We start from the raw sequence: 15,922 nt of genomic DNA on the forward strand, positions 1-15,922 counted from the left end.
GTCTAACGCCGGAGATATGGGAGACTCAAGAATTTTTACACCCAGAACAAGACAATTAACAAGCGGCAGTGACCGAATCAGTGTTCCTTTTACTTCTTACCGATGCGAGAACCGCATTCTCCTCCTCCTTTACGTCAACGTATTGCACTACTACGAAACCAACTTAAGCTTGGCACCAAAAGCCAAGAGAACTAGCGGCAGATGGGAAGTGAGGGAAAGCGCAAGGGATAGCCTATCTTGCGGAGCCTTCCAGAATGTTCTTGGAAAGGCTGGATAAACTGATACAAAGCTCAAAGGAAGGTTAAGAAACAAGGTACATGTTTTCTAACAGTTGGCTATTTTCTATAACTTATTATAAATTAATATATATTTCTGTTTTCTTAAGTTATATAGATAGTCTTGTATGAATTTCTAATTCTTTATTATTAGTATTATATATTATATCTTATAATAAAACTGTTTCGTATTATTTTGTTAAATCTCTTTTATATAATAAACGGTAAAAACCCCGAATATTATCATTTCATATATTGATATCTCAATTAGTATATGACAGGACTAAATATTATCATTTCGTTATACTATTGTTAAATTTATAGGCTGGCAAATTTCCAATCTAGTATACAATCTTTTAGGAATTAATAAAATAGAAAGAAAAGAGATATAATTATTAATTAAAATTCAAGAAATTCTACAAACTAATTTTTTTTGATTATCTTGAAAACTATAATTAAAATTCAATTTGTTAGTATTTCAATAATAAGAGGGTTAACGCTAAAACTTGATTATTGTAACAAAATCAGTTGGAAAGCTACTAAATTGAATTTTAATTTCAATTTTCGAGATAATTCAAGATAAATTATTTTGCTGAATTTCTTAAGCTTCAATAAATAATTATATATTTTTTTCTTTTATTTAAAAAATTCCTGAAAGGTTTTGTATTAGATTAAAAGATTAATAAGTATTACAAAATACTAGTTGAGGTTACTTTAGTTATAAATCTGACATTCGAGGTATTAATACATGAAATGATAGTATTCGGGGTTTTTACTGTATAATTGTCAGAAGTAGACAGCAAGTTACGCATAAGGAGTGATATATTGAAATATATATGTATGGTCTATATATCCGGAAAGTTCGAAAAAGGAGTTTTATAGTGATATATATATAATACATATATACTATACATATGATTTCTAATATTCCTCTTATAATAGGAATTTACTATCTAAATTATATAAACTCTATATATATATATATTTGTAAAAAGCCTTATTAATTTTTATGATAATATTAACACTTTAGTGTTATTTGTAGTATTTATATTTCCAATAAAGTTCGATAACCCTATAATTTAATATTATATTATAGTATATAGTACTAGGGCACAGCTGTTCGTCGGCCAGATTTTACCCGGGAATTCATCAACACTACTCCCTTATTCAATCCTAATTATTAAATCAATTCTTCGATATTTTATTATTAAATTTTCAGAATCTCTTGATATATATATATTTAATAATATTATTAATTTATATAATAATTCTATAATTTAAGCTTTCAATATTTAGTATACTAGCCATTTGCTATAATATAAGCTTTTATTCTACTCTTTATATTAACTTCCAAATTTATAAATAATTAATTATCTAATATATCCTAAACTATTTATAATATACTCTTTAACCTTTATCTAGTATATTCTAATTTACTTTTATTTATTACAATATCCAGAAACATCTCAAAAACATATACTTTTAGATATTATTAAATATGCTTAATAGAATTGAAATCAGAACTATAAGGAGACCAAAAATCAATTAAAGAAATACCCCTAGCTTTGAACCAATCTAATACCTTAATTACTTAATATATAAGAGCATTATTCTATATGAATTAATACCCCTTATTTGATCCCTTTCAAATAAAAGCTATTTCTCTATTAAGAACCTCGAAATAAGAATTGACACTATATCCAAACTTCTTATTTTCGAAATCCCTATTCATAATATATAATTTGCTTTTCCTAATATCATAAAAGCCTCCTTATATTATAATCTTTATATTCTTATATACACTATAGATTTGAATTATTTCCCATTCCCATTTCTATTTTAAAGCACAAAAAACCCATTCCTACTTTTTTTCTCTTCCCTACTCTATAGAACACTCATCCAATCAGAATATTAAACCCTATTCCTCCACTATCCACCCCCAATGAGCTAAACACCAAACTAATCTTTTAATAGCATATTCTTCTATAAATTCAGATTTCTTTCTAGCTTTCCAATTAATTATACCATATTTCTTGAAAATCCTCTTAACAATATCCCTTTTATATTCAAGCCCATAGACTATTAATATCTCCTAATAAATCGATTTAGACTATAATCTTGTATATTATAATAGTATTCATTTATTTTCATCTATATATAATTTATTTTTAATAGCTTTAAATAAAGTAATTCCCTTATTGCATATTATATCCATTTTAATAATATAAAAAATAATAATTAAGAAAATCCCAAGCTCCCTTACAATAATAATAAGCTATATACCCACCTCTATCTTTCCTACTATTTTTCTATATATATATAAATTAAAATGAATATAAGATATATTATTATAATCGATTTGATTTAAGGGAGTATATTATGGTGATATAATTAAATAAATCAATTAATTATAATGGGAAAGAATAAACTGAATTAACGCGTTTTTCGTGTTTCGGTAAATAGCTGTACACAGTTACTATAAGAGTATTCTTTTATTTAAATCCTATTCTCTCTGTTTATATCAAATAAAATTCAATTTATTAAAAAATATAGTAATATAAATTCGATTTACTTTTATAAAATCCTCTTTGTATATACACTAATGAATTACTTCAGATTTGTTATTTTTGGATTATAGGGTTACTTTTTTAGTATGGTAAACAATCCAAATCCAATTTTATATAAACAGACTTCCAGTTTATCTATTATCTCACATAATTTATTTGAAATGGTCAATTTGATTAATTTAATTAATTTGGTTAATTTATAATAAATTAACTAATTCAATTAATTCGAATAGTTTTTGATAAATTTGATAGATCTAATAAACAAAATGAATCTAATGAATCTAATGAAATTATTGAAATAAATGAAATTTATTGATTTGGTTAATTTAGTTAATTTGGTTAATTTAAATTAATCAAATTAATCAAATCGATCAAAATAATTAATTTGATTGAGTGTAATACTAGTATTTATTAATTCTTTTTGATATATATATATTTAGTATTCTAGATTTAATTTTAAATCTTTTTTATAAGTTATAAAGCTGAAGTATATAAATTGTTTTGTAAGGATATTAATAATCTATTTAGTTTCTAGAATCTATATGATATATAGTTTTTTAATATTAATTATATCTTTTCGAATGTAATGTTATTAAATATTAATATATTTTGTTTTGTTATAAAACTTATTCTTTTATATTCAATTAACTTTATTAATATTATTATAATATAAAATTGGGATAAAGAACTCTTCCTTAGAATATTCTTCTAAATCTTTTATTAACTTTTCTATTTAAACTAATTCTTTTGTATTCTTGTTTATTATTATAATCTCAGTTTCTATTATATAGAGAGATATCGATTTTTGTTTTATTGAAGATTATATTATAGTATTACTATATTTAATAAAAACTATTCCTTAAACAAATTTCCTATTAGCTGTAGATCCCTATATCGAATTTGTATAGGCCTAATATTTATATAAAAGTATATTAAGTCGATTTAAGTAAATTATATCAATTAAATATATACTAATAAGATATTGAAATAAATATTTTGTAAGTATTAAATAGCTTTCCCCTAATATGTATATAATATAAGCAAATTGATTTATAATATATACTATATTGGGTTGAGTATAATTAAAGAAATAAATAATATTATTGATAATTTGTAAATAAAGAGTTTTATTGTTTTTATATAATAGATTATTTATTCCTATATCTCAAATAATTGTATCTAAAGATAGAAGCAAATCCTTGATATCTGAAAAATCAATTCTGAATCTATATAGGATTTTTCTTATATAATTCAATTAATGTATTTTGAATAATCAATTTTATCGATTTCACTTTATCTGAATACCTAGGAATATACTAGTTTCGCCCAAATCTTTATATTTTTATTTACTTGAAATTATCTTTTTTATTGAGTTTATATTAATACAGTTTTTTATTATTAACAAATTATTTATATATAATAAAATATACAATCCTTTTCTTATAAAGAGATTTGGATTTACTACAAATTCTTTAAATTCAATCTTTTTGAAAAATCTTTAAATAATAATTCATCAAACTTTTAATATTTGTTTTAATTTATAAAATGACTTTTTCAATTTGAGATATAGTTTGCTTTTAAATCTAATTTTAAAGAAAATTTCTTTAAAAAATTCTAATACTTCTATAAGGATTTCTATATTTATTAATTTATTATTCAAAAAAGCAATATTGATATTTATATTATTAATCTCTAAATCTTTTATTACAACTTTTACTAATAAAATATATAATATTAAATATCTTATTATATTAATAAAGGTTTTTTAATAATCTATTTCATATATTTAAAGATAATCCTTAATTACTAATCTTACTTTTCTTTTAATCAATTTGTTAAAGCAATCTAATTTATTTCTTAGAATATATTTATTATTTAATAGTTTTCAATTTATAAGTATAGTTCTATTTATAATTTCGAAGGTATTATTATTCTTAAGATTTTATAATTCAGATTTAATTGCTTTTATTTATATTTGAATATTTTCTTATATAATATCTTCAAGCTTTATTAATTCTTTAAATATTGAATTAAAGTTATTGATTGAATAGTCTTTAGAATATATAAAAGTAGTATATAATATAATTATATACTAAATAATCTGATTACTAAAGATCTTTTTTAATTGTTTTTTGTAATTTTTATTTAAAATGTTTTGGATTAGAATAACTATTAAAATAGATTTAACTCTTAGAATCTCTATAATTATTTATATTTTTTATTTTGAAAATAAAAATATTTATATATTTTGTATTAAATATCTAATTCCCTATAATTATTATTACTATAGTATTTATAAAGAATAGATTTAAACTTTTTTTTACTCTTTTTGAATCTAAGCTTTTATTTGTTTATTAATATATACATTTTTATATATATCTTTTTATACTACTAATTATACTCTTCTTTTTGTAGCCTTTTACTTATTATATAAATAAGATTTCCTTTTTCTTTCTATTCTAAGTGGTTTTAGAATACTCTTTTTTTTAAGTTCTTTAAATAAATATTTATATTTATTAAAATCAATATCTATTATTCTAATAATAGTTTTAATATAAAGATTAAAAAAGTAATAAATATTATTTTTATTTATTTCAATTATAATATACTCTTTTTTAAATACTCTAAACTCGAATTTCTTAGTTATTAAATCTAATTATTAAGGGTTCCTAGTTTATACTCTATAAACAAATATTCTGAGCTTTTTAAAATTAGGCTATTTATTATATATAGTTTTATATAGTATTATTGCTATAAAAAGTATTCCTATTTTTCTAAAAAATAATATTTTGATAAATAATCTATTCTTTGAATATATAGTATATTTAATAATAAATTCCTATATACTAGATTTGATATCTAATTCACTTAATAGCGATTTTGTTATAATACTAATATCTTAAATCTTCTTTTCAGTTATTCTATTCATAAAATACTTTCCAGAAAATAAGAGTTTGAATATTAATTCTTTCTTTTCAATCTCTATTTAAAAAAATATATTAAATTCACTTTTTTTATTATTTACTTTAATAATAATAATCTTATAATTAAACTCTTTTTTGATTTAACTAATAAAATCCATCAATATAGATATAATAATCTCTATAGATTTATTTTTTATAAATCTAAACCAAATTCCTTTTGTTATATTATCAATAACTACAATAAAGGATTTATTTTCATTTTTAAAAGATTCTTAAATCCCTAATAAATCTATATACAAATATTATAGTTTTATAAATATATAGATAACTATATATTAAATATATAGATAACTATATATTTATTGAAATATTTATTTATTCTTTTTATAAAACAAGGCTTATAAGTTTTTTGATTAACACTTTTTTTTCTTTTAATATAATACAATCTATTTGAAGCTTTTTTTAACTTATTTATCTAATTATAATTGAAATAACCTAACCATTGATATATAATTTTAGCTTTATTATTATTTGTATTAATTTCTTCTATTTCTAAATTTATATTCACTATATATACTTATTGAATAAATGATTATCAAATAATATAATTATTATTAACATATCTTATAGCTATTTTTAATTAACTATTTTTTTAGTATAATATTGAATCCCTTTTGAAAATAACTTTTCGATTTATTTCAGTAAATATCCCAATTAAGATAAATTAATTATTTCGAAAGTCCTTAATATATCAAATATCTCTTAATATAAAGTTTCTAATAATAGTTATTCTGTATATAATATTTATAGAATATATATTATTTATAGTTTTAATTCTTTATAGAATATTTTATTATATAATATTAGAAAGATTTTTAATGGAATTAGTAAAATAATAAAAGATTTCTAAATTAAGAATCCATATATTATTTTGGATTTTAGTATATATTATAATATAAAAATAAAGAGAATTAATATATTTGTTTGCTATAGCTATTTATACAAAACTATTATTTTTAGTCTTTTTATTTGAATATAAGATTTCTCTAGTCTTATTATATTTTCAATAAGTATTTTGCTAGTATTCTTTCTTTTTATAGAATTTATAAATATAAGATTTAGTTTTAATAGTTTTATTAAAATTTGATAAGGTAATATAGTTTCTTTTAAATATATATTTTCTTTTATTTCTATAATATTCTTTATATTCTTTTCTACTTTTTCCTTAAGCTTTTTTATTACCTTTTTCTTTTATATTTCCTTATATAATATTAGCTATTATTGAATAACTTATTATATTTATTGTTTTAATTAAAAAATAATATAATATATATATCTTTTTAAAGGCATTCAATCTAATATTAGCTTATTATATAATCAGATTATATGATCGTCACTTATAAGCTTACGAAAGCAACCATTAATCCGAAAATAACCATCAATTCGAAAACGGTCATAAAATACGAAAACGGTCATAAAATACGAAAACAATTATAAAATAAAGAAAACAAAAAGGGGCTTTATTTCAAAAGAATAAACGGATTAGGAAAAAATCTATAAGAGATTTATAAAAGCGGAAATATTAAATTAAAAGGAAAAAGTATAAAAAAAGACTTTTTTCCCTTGAATATAAAATAAGAGAAATTATAATTAAATATAGATTCTTTAATATCATGTATTATACTGCTTATATAATCTATTTTAGTCATTAATTAAAATCAGCTTTCATATTATATATTATTAGTCTATAATCTATAATAGGTTATAAATCTAGTAACTTATATATATAACTAAAAAGAAATATATATATATCAAAATATATGTATTAATATATATTGAAAAAGCAAGAAAAAAATGAAAAAGCCAAAAAATAATCGATTTTACACCTAAAAGCGAAGAATATAAAGAAATTTATTCAATTAAGATGCCTTATACATTATATAAGCAATTCTATATGCTAGTACAAATTTATATTAACCTCAAATTCTTATTCAAATCCTAAATATATATATAATACCCTTATTGTGACGATCCGGCCTCAGGCCTAGATTAGTCATCCATTTGCCCCACCTGGCAGGGCAAATCTCGCTTCGTCTTGGTCCCCTCTTGGTCCCCTCCTGGTCCCCTCCAGGCCTATAAAAGCCTCTTACAGGTTCATTCTTTGTACAGTAGTTTGTTATTCTCTAGTTACGATAATTGATTCATCCTATCACTATGACTTGACTCCGTTGCCGTCACATTATAACAAACTCTTAACACCCCTGAGAAGGACAGAATATCCCCTGAGAAGGCCACAATATCTAGCTAGTTATACTCCCTGGGGTCACTGAACTAACGACCTACTTAAACAATATTATTCAACCGTTACCAGCCAACGATGCCTCCCCGTCGGATACCAACACGCCAACAACATGACGAAAGCCATGATCCAGAACAACAGCTTCAGCAAGAACAGGAAGCTGGCACGGGAAATGCGCCGTACGAAGGAAACGAAGAGATGGAACCCAATCAACCCGACCCTCCTCTTTCAGACTTGTCGAGACAGGACCTCTTGAATCTCCTCAGTGCCAACACAACAGTGATGGCCAGGCTTCAAGAGCTACTTTCGGAACAGCTATTGGAACAAGGAACGCGCAGCAGAAGCCGCCATCGCTCAAGAGCAGTTGGACGGGCCACGGTGTCGAACCCATTGGAACCCCATCTACAGCACAGGAATGCCTCCGAAAATCCTGCAGGAATTTTTCCTTCAGTCGAGATACGTGACGGCTCCGTAGCCTCCCTTGCTTCCAGAACGAGGTTGAGTGCTAGGGTGAAAGACCCGGAACCCCTGAATGATGGGATTAACCCTACATTCGAAGCATGGAGATTGCTTGTTGAAGGAAAACTCCTTGACAATGCCGATCATTACCCGGACGAAGGCGCCAAAGTAAGAGCTATCTTCCGGTGGACTACAGGGGAAGCTCAGAGACACCTTAAGCCCAAAATGATGCGCAAAGACTTCGAAACGTCTACAGAACCTTTAGACTACCTCGAAGGCATATATTTAGTCTCTAACCGGTTGGAATTAGCCATTGAGGAGTTTCGAGCTTTGAGAATGGGCAGCAACACATTCCATCAATTCTATACCCAATTCCTAGAGTTAGCTGCGGAATCGGATCAACCAGAGGAAAACCTCCGTAGAGAACTAGCTGCGAAGATATCCCTATCATTGAAGAATGCAACCATTGCTACTATGGATAGCTACCCCGATTTTCAAAGATACGTTTCTCACCTAACCAATGTAGATGCGAGAATGCGCGCCAGCTACCTAAAGAGCTCGACAATGTTAAAGCAGACATACCGACACTCAGAAAGATTACCTTCAAATTCTTCACAATCTGGTGGGGCGCCAAACCGAGAAAAATCCGCTCTTATCGGGCCCACTAGAGAGAGTTCTGCAATTCCCGGAGTTTTACCCAATCGGAAATCTCATCCCCCTGAAACCCCAGGAAAGTGCTTCACGTGCGGCGCTCCTAATTGGAGTAAAGATCACAAGTGCCCAATGAAGATCCAAGAAATTGATGAGATGCAAGAAGACGCCCCCACTAATCTGGACCAATCAGAAGTGGATCCAATCTCCGACACCGATTCATGCGAATCGGGAAAAGACTAATCCTTGGCAAAGTCTCCCACCAAGGATTTCAATATACGAAGAATATTGATCTTAGGAGCCTCATGGGAGGTGACAGCTTTGCTGTCACTTGCTACCTACGAACCCACGGCTTCCAAGTCCATTGCCACGCACTGACGGATACCGGCGCTAGCGCCTATCTTCTTATCAACGCTCGGTTTGCACGACAAATCTCCAAACGCACGAGCACCCCATACTTACCTTGGACCGCCATATTGACGTTCAAGGCTACGACGGACGGCCGGGGGCCTCTGTCACTCAAGCTATACGTCTAACCCTACGACTAGACGGTAGAACTTTTATCCAAGCACCATTCTTACTGATTGATATGAAAAGAGACGTAATCCTGGGCAATGGATGGCTTCGATCTCACGATATTATCCCTCGATCCTACAACCACACCCTTATCTGGCCTGCCAACCTGCCAGCTATACCCAGTTTCTCTGGTGGAATCAATGTCCCTCGCAATTCTCTGAGAAACCTCGAAGTCTGTGGCCATGAAGAGCATCAAGCGGACGCCGATCGAAGAGATCAATTCTTCGATATCAATTCCATTGACCTCTCTTTCATACCCCGAGCCAAGTTCACTAATCGACACAACTGGGATATTAGAGACAATCTTAGGAAGATGGAAAGATTGATCGAACAATATAAGAATGAAGAAATTTTGGTCCCCTCCGAGGGCACCAAAAAGGACATCTTGGTCCCCTCCGCAGGCACCAAGACTGCTATCCTCAACCATATTCTTACCAACTCCGATCCTTTTGAATCTCCTCTACATAACTCAATGGACATCACCGCTATCACTGCCGAAGCTTTTAAAATATATACTCGTCGTCGCGATAATACGGTTTTTGGCACTAGCATACATGAAGTCGATAGCATTCTTAAAGATCGCATAGGAAATATGGAACCTGCCGAATTCGAAGAACTCCGTTCTCGGATTCCCACTGTCTACCATGACTGGATTGATGTCTTCTCCAAAACCAGGTCTAATGAGCTGCCTGAACACACTTCCTACGATCACCGTATTGAAATACCAAAAGATACAATCTTAAAAACAAGTCCAATCTATAATATGTCGACTGAAGAACTCTTAGTTGTTAAAGAATACATTATGGATAACTTAAAAAAAGGTTTCATAGAAGCCAGTTCCTCTCCATTCGCTGCGCCAGTTCTATTCGTAGCGAAGCCTAATGGAGGGCTACGATTCTGTATAGATTACCGACGTCTCAACGCTATCACCAAAAGAGACGAATACCCTTTACCACTTATTGACGAGACATTAGCTCGTATCTCTAAAGCTAAAATCTTCACCAAACTCGATATCCGCCAAGCTTTTCATCGAATCCGAATGCACCCTGATTCCGAAGATCTTACTACATTTCGCACACGATACGGAACATACAAGTGTAAAGTCTTACCGTTCGGTTTGACAAATGGTCCGGCCACTTATCAAAGATACATGAATGACGTCCTGTTCGATCTCCTCGATGTTACTTGTACCGCTTACTTAGACGACATCCTCATTTACTCGGAGAACGAAGAAGAACATGAGCGACACGTCATTCAAGTCCTCGATCGCTTACGAAAAGCTGGCCTTCAGGCTGATATAAATAAGTGCGAATTTGGAGTCACCAGGACCAAATACCTAGGTTTCATTATCAGTATCAACGGTGTAGAAGTCGACCCTGAAAAGGTTGAGGTCATTAGAGAATGGAAGCCACCAACCAATGTTCGAGGGGTGCAGTCCTTCCTCGGGTTCTGCAACTTCTACCGTCGGTTCATTCAAGATTTCGGTAGGATTGCCAAACCTCTCGTTCAGTTGACAAAAAAGGACGTCAAGTTTTTATGGGATGATAACTGCAAGGCTAGTTTCGAGGAATTGAAAAGACGTCTGATGGATGCCCCTGTGCTGAGACACTATTGCGCTGAGAAGCAGACCATGATCGAAACTGATGCCTCTGATGGAGTGGTCGGTGGAGTCCTCTCCCAGCTTCAAGAAGACAGCCAATGGCACCCTGTGGCCTTCTTCACCAAGACTATGCTTCCGGCCGAGATGAACTACGCTATCTTTGACAAAGAAATGCTTGCCATTGTGAAAGCATTCAAGACATGGCGTGCTGAATGTACCGCTTCGCCCCATTGCATTAAAGTTTACACCGACCACAAGGCACTAGAATACTTCATGACAAAAAGGACTTTGAATCAGAGACAAGCGGGATGGGCTGAAACCCTATCGAATTTCTGGTTCGAGATTGCGTATCGGTCAGGGGTTAGCAATGCTGCTGCGGACGCCTTGAGTCGCAGAGAACAAGATACTGCAGATCAAGACCTTAAACGATCGGAACAACGCACTCAAACCCTCCTGCCAGACACAGTTCTCGATAAAAGGATTGTCGATGAACTCAGCACGGAGGGGGAGGAGGTGTCAGAATTGTTAGCTATCGATGCCGAAGACATGGATTTGATAGACAAAATTCTGACAGTCAACCGAAACCACCCTTCTCTACAAGCAGAACGTGATTTGGCAACCCGCTTGAAGAAAGGATACTCTATGAGAAACGGTCTCGTCCTACACAAAGACCGTCTTGTTGTTCCCGATGTAGACCATCTGCGTACTAGTCTCATAGAAGAAGCCCACACTCAAATCTCTTCAGCACATCCTGGAAAAACTAAGACCAAGCTGATCCTTAGGAAAAGATATTTCTGGAAGGGTATGTCAGAATTCATTGACCAGTATGTCGACAACTGTACCACCTGTCATAACTTCCATACTCCCAGAGATAAGACGCCAGGATTTCTACAACCATTGCCTGTACCCTCAAGACCCTGGGCAGACGTATCCATGGATTTCAAAACATTTCCTATTGACAAGTTTGGTTACGACAATGTCTTTGTGGTAGTAGATAGATTATCGAAACAGTCCATCTCCATACCATGCTATAAGACTACCAACGCCAGGGATATGGCAATGATGTATTTAAACAACATCTATCGATGGAAAGGTGCTCCAAAGACCATAACCTCCGATAGAGGCCCCCAATTCATATCTCTTTTTTGGAAAGAATTCACCCGGATCTTGGGCGTCAAGTTGAAACTTTCCACAGCATACCACCCTCAAACAGATGGTCAAACGGAGATCATGAATCAGTATCTAGACCAGCGCCTACGTCCTTACATCAATTACTACCAGGACAACTGGTCAGAGCTCTTGTGTATCATGGATTATGCCCAGCTCACCCTTCCGCACGAAAGTCTGGGAATGTCCCCCTTCGAGCTTCAGAATGGGTACGGACCTGTCACCTCTTTTGATTGGGATAGGTCCCTCTCCGCTTCTACGGTTCAAGAGAAACTTTCTCAAGAAGAAGCGCAAGCTTTTGCATCTAGGATGCACAAAGCCTGGGAAGTAGCCAAAGAAATTATCCTCAAGTCCCAAGACAAAAAAAGAAGGGACATCGACAAGCACAGACGAGCTATCAATTTCGAGGTTGGCGACAAAGTCTTCGTTACTACAAAAAACTTTGCCACTGAGAGACCTAGCCGAAAGCTCGATCTGCAGATGGCCGGTCCTTACACCATTCTTTCCAAAGAGGGCCATTCTTATCGCCTTGACCTGCCCGACAGCATGAAAGTGCACAAAGTCTTCTCTCCAGACAAGCTTCGAAAAGCACCCGACAATCCTGTGCCTGGTCAAAAAGTCGGCCCCCACCTCCAATCGTAGTCGCAGCAGACGCTGAATTCGAGGTCCAAGACATACTAGCCTCGAAGATTGTCCGAAAAGAGGTTCGTTACAAGGTAAGGTGGGTAGGCTATGACGACGACCCTGTATGGTACCACTGCAGAGATGTGATGTATGCACCTCACAAAGTTAGAAGCTTCCATGCGCAATACCCGCATGCCGCAGGTCCTCCGGAGAACTTACCAAAGTGGATAAAGAGTTGGGAAGACGGCATCGATGACTACGATAATCTGGCAAGTGGAAAACCCATGGACATAGGTATGAGACAGACTTACCTAGCCAGTTTACCTCGAGAAGAGTAGGCTTGCGCACGGGCCTTTTCCCATCATCACGAGAATTTGTTTGCTTTATATTTACTTTTTGTTTGCATTTTTTACGTTTTTTTCATTTGTATTTTACTTTCGTGAATCAACTTCACCTAAACCAAATTAACTCTTCGATTCAACTCGGAAGTAATAAAAAATTAGCGATGTTTCAAGCTTTACGCAACGTCTTTAGCTCCCCAACACGCCCCGCCGAGCAGCGAGCTCAGGCAACACCATCCAGATCTCCCGCGCTCTCCCCCTCGCGACCAATACCAGATGGTGAGGAGCAAGATCTGCTAGACCAGCAGTTGCGAGCTGCAACACCCACTCCACCGCCTGCAGACTCATCTGCCCTTACTCTTACCTCCGGCGAGTCCATCCATTTCACCGACATCCTCGCGTACATTGACTCACATCCAACCCTCCCAAAGCTCCAGCAAGCCGAAATGATCGAATTCGGCAAAACACAATCTGTAAAGCTCGGCACCGGCTTAGACAGCTTCGCTGCCAGATTATGGGCCTACGAGATGAAGGAGGAACTTTACAAATGTTGGAATATGACGAAGGAGGACTCGGAAGCTAAGCATGCGGTTTTCACGGCTATGGCCACCCGCGGCAAACGTTCACAGAAAGACATTGAACTCGCCACCAAGCGACTAAATGGCCTTGTGGACGAGAGAAGCAAATGCCTGGGTCAGCTCGTTCGAAGCAACGCCAGATGGAAGGACAATGTGACTGGAACCACGGCCTTCGCCCGATTCCTTAAAGCCGCCCCAGACGGCCTCACCGCTTGCTGTGCATTGAACACAGTAGTCATCGAACGATTTGAGAAGATCGAAAATCATCAACAAGGTGGCGTTCGCTTCCCCGGACCGACCACCGCCGACATCAAGAGAGCTCAAGCCCTCTTAAGAAACGCCCCTCATCGTGCCTCCCTCCGCCCCTCCTGTAAACTCTCCTTGCTACGAAAGTATGGTATGCATATGCTGCCCGAAGGCATTTGCGACGAATGGCAAAACAACGAACCACACCGAATAACCAGCTCCTGGTTCGACGGAGAAGAAGAAAGAGAAGATGAGCAGTACACCTTGAAGGTGATAAACGATGTCCCGCTCCACAATCGAACAACTCGCGCGACTGCAGCTAGCCCCCTGCGACAAGCGTATGATGCTCCGATCGACATCTCTGATGATGAAGATGGCAGTGGCGAGGAAGACGAACCGCCGGCTACACCATCGAGAAAAAGAAAGGCGACAAGGAAGGTGGAGGAAGAAGTGGTGGTGAAAAAGGAGCCTAGGTCTCCGGAGACAAAGAAGCAAAGGAAGGGATAAGAACGGACTTGAGGGCAAGCCGTTTCTCAAAGGGGGGGTGATGTGACGATCCGGCCTCAGGCCTAGATTAGTCATCCATTTGCCCCACCTGGCAGGGCAAATCTCGCTTCGTCTTGGTCCCCTCTTGGTCCCCTCCTGGTCCCCTCCAGGCCTATAAAAGCCTCTTACAGGTTCATTCTTTGTACAGTAGTTTGTTATTCTCTAGTTACGATAATTGATTCATCCTATCACTATGACTTGACTCCGTTGCCGTCACACTTATCATATTATTAGATAGTATAAAAAGGAGTATATATATTATTGGATATATATATTATCAATATTATATATTATTGGGTGTAAATAAGCCCTTTTAATATATATCATTGAATATATATAATATTAATATTATATATTACTGAATATATAATAATCTTCTTATTATATATTATTAGGCATAATAGAATTAAATATTATATTTTATTGGAGGTATAAAGCTAATTATTATTTATATATAAATCTTTATTGATCTTTATATATATTTGTAAACTATATATATATTATTAATCCTATAATATATATAAAATTAATCGAAGACTTTCCTAATTAAATAATAAAAGGGTATAAAAGAATATTAAATAATAGGGAATATAATATAATTTAATATAAAAAAAGAAGAAAAAGATATATAAACAATTTATATTATTTTATTATATATTTAATAAAGATTAAATATTATTTAATAACTTAAAAAACTGAAAATCAAGCTTAATTGGATTTATTAAATATATTAGATTCTAATTATAGTTTAACTATATATTATAATATTAATTCAAAAGCTATTAATAGAAATTCTAATTTTATTTTTAAAGAAACCTGGAATCCAACCTATATTCAAAATATTATTATAAAAAAAGAACTAAATATAAATCTGAATCTAATTCAAATTAAAGATTAAAATATTGATTTAATATTCAGATTAATAAGAAGAAAGACTAATTAACTAAGATCATATCAAATCTCTATATACAAAAATATATTATATATTATAATATAAATCATATATTATATAAATCTTATAGACTAGGATATACCTACAAAAACCATCAAAAGTTTCAAAAAAAGATTA

Source organism: Botrytis fragariae (assembly GCF_013461495.1).
Source record: "Botrytis fragariae strain BVB16 chromosome Unknown tig00000045, whole genome shotgun sequence".
Classification (NCBI taxonomy): Eukaryota; Fungi; Ascomycota; class Leotiomycetes; order Helotiales; family Sclerotiniaceae; genus Botrytis; species Botrytis fragariae.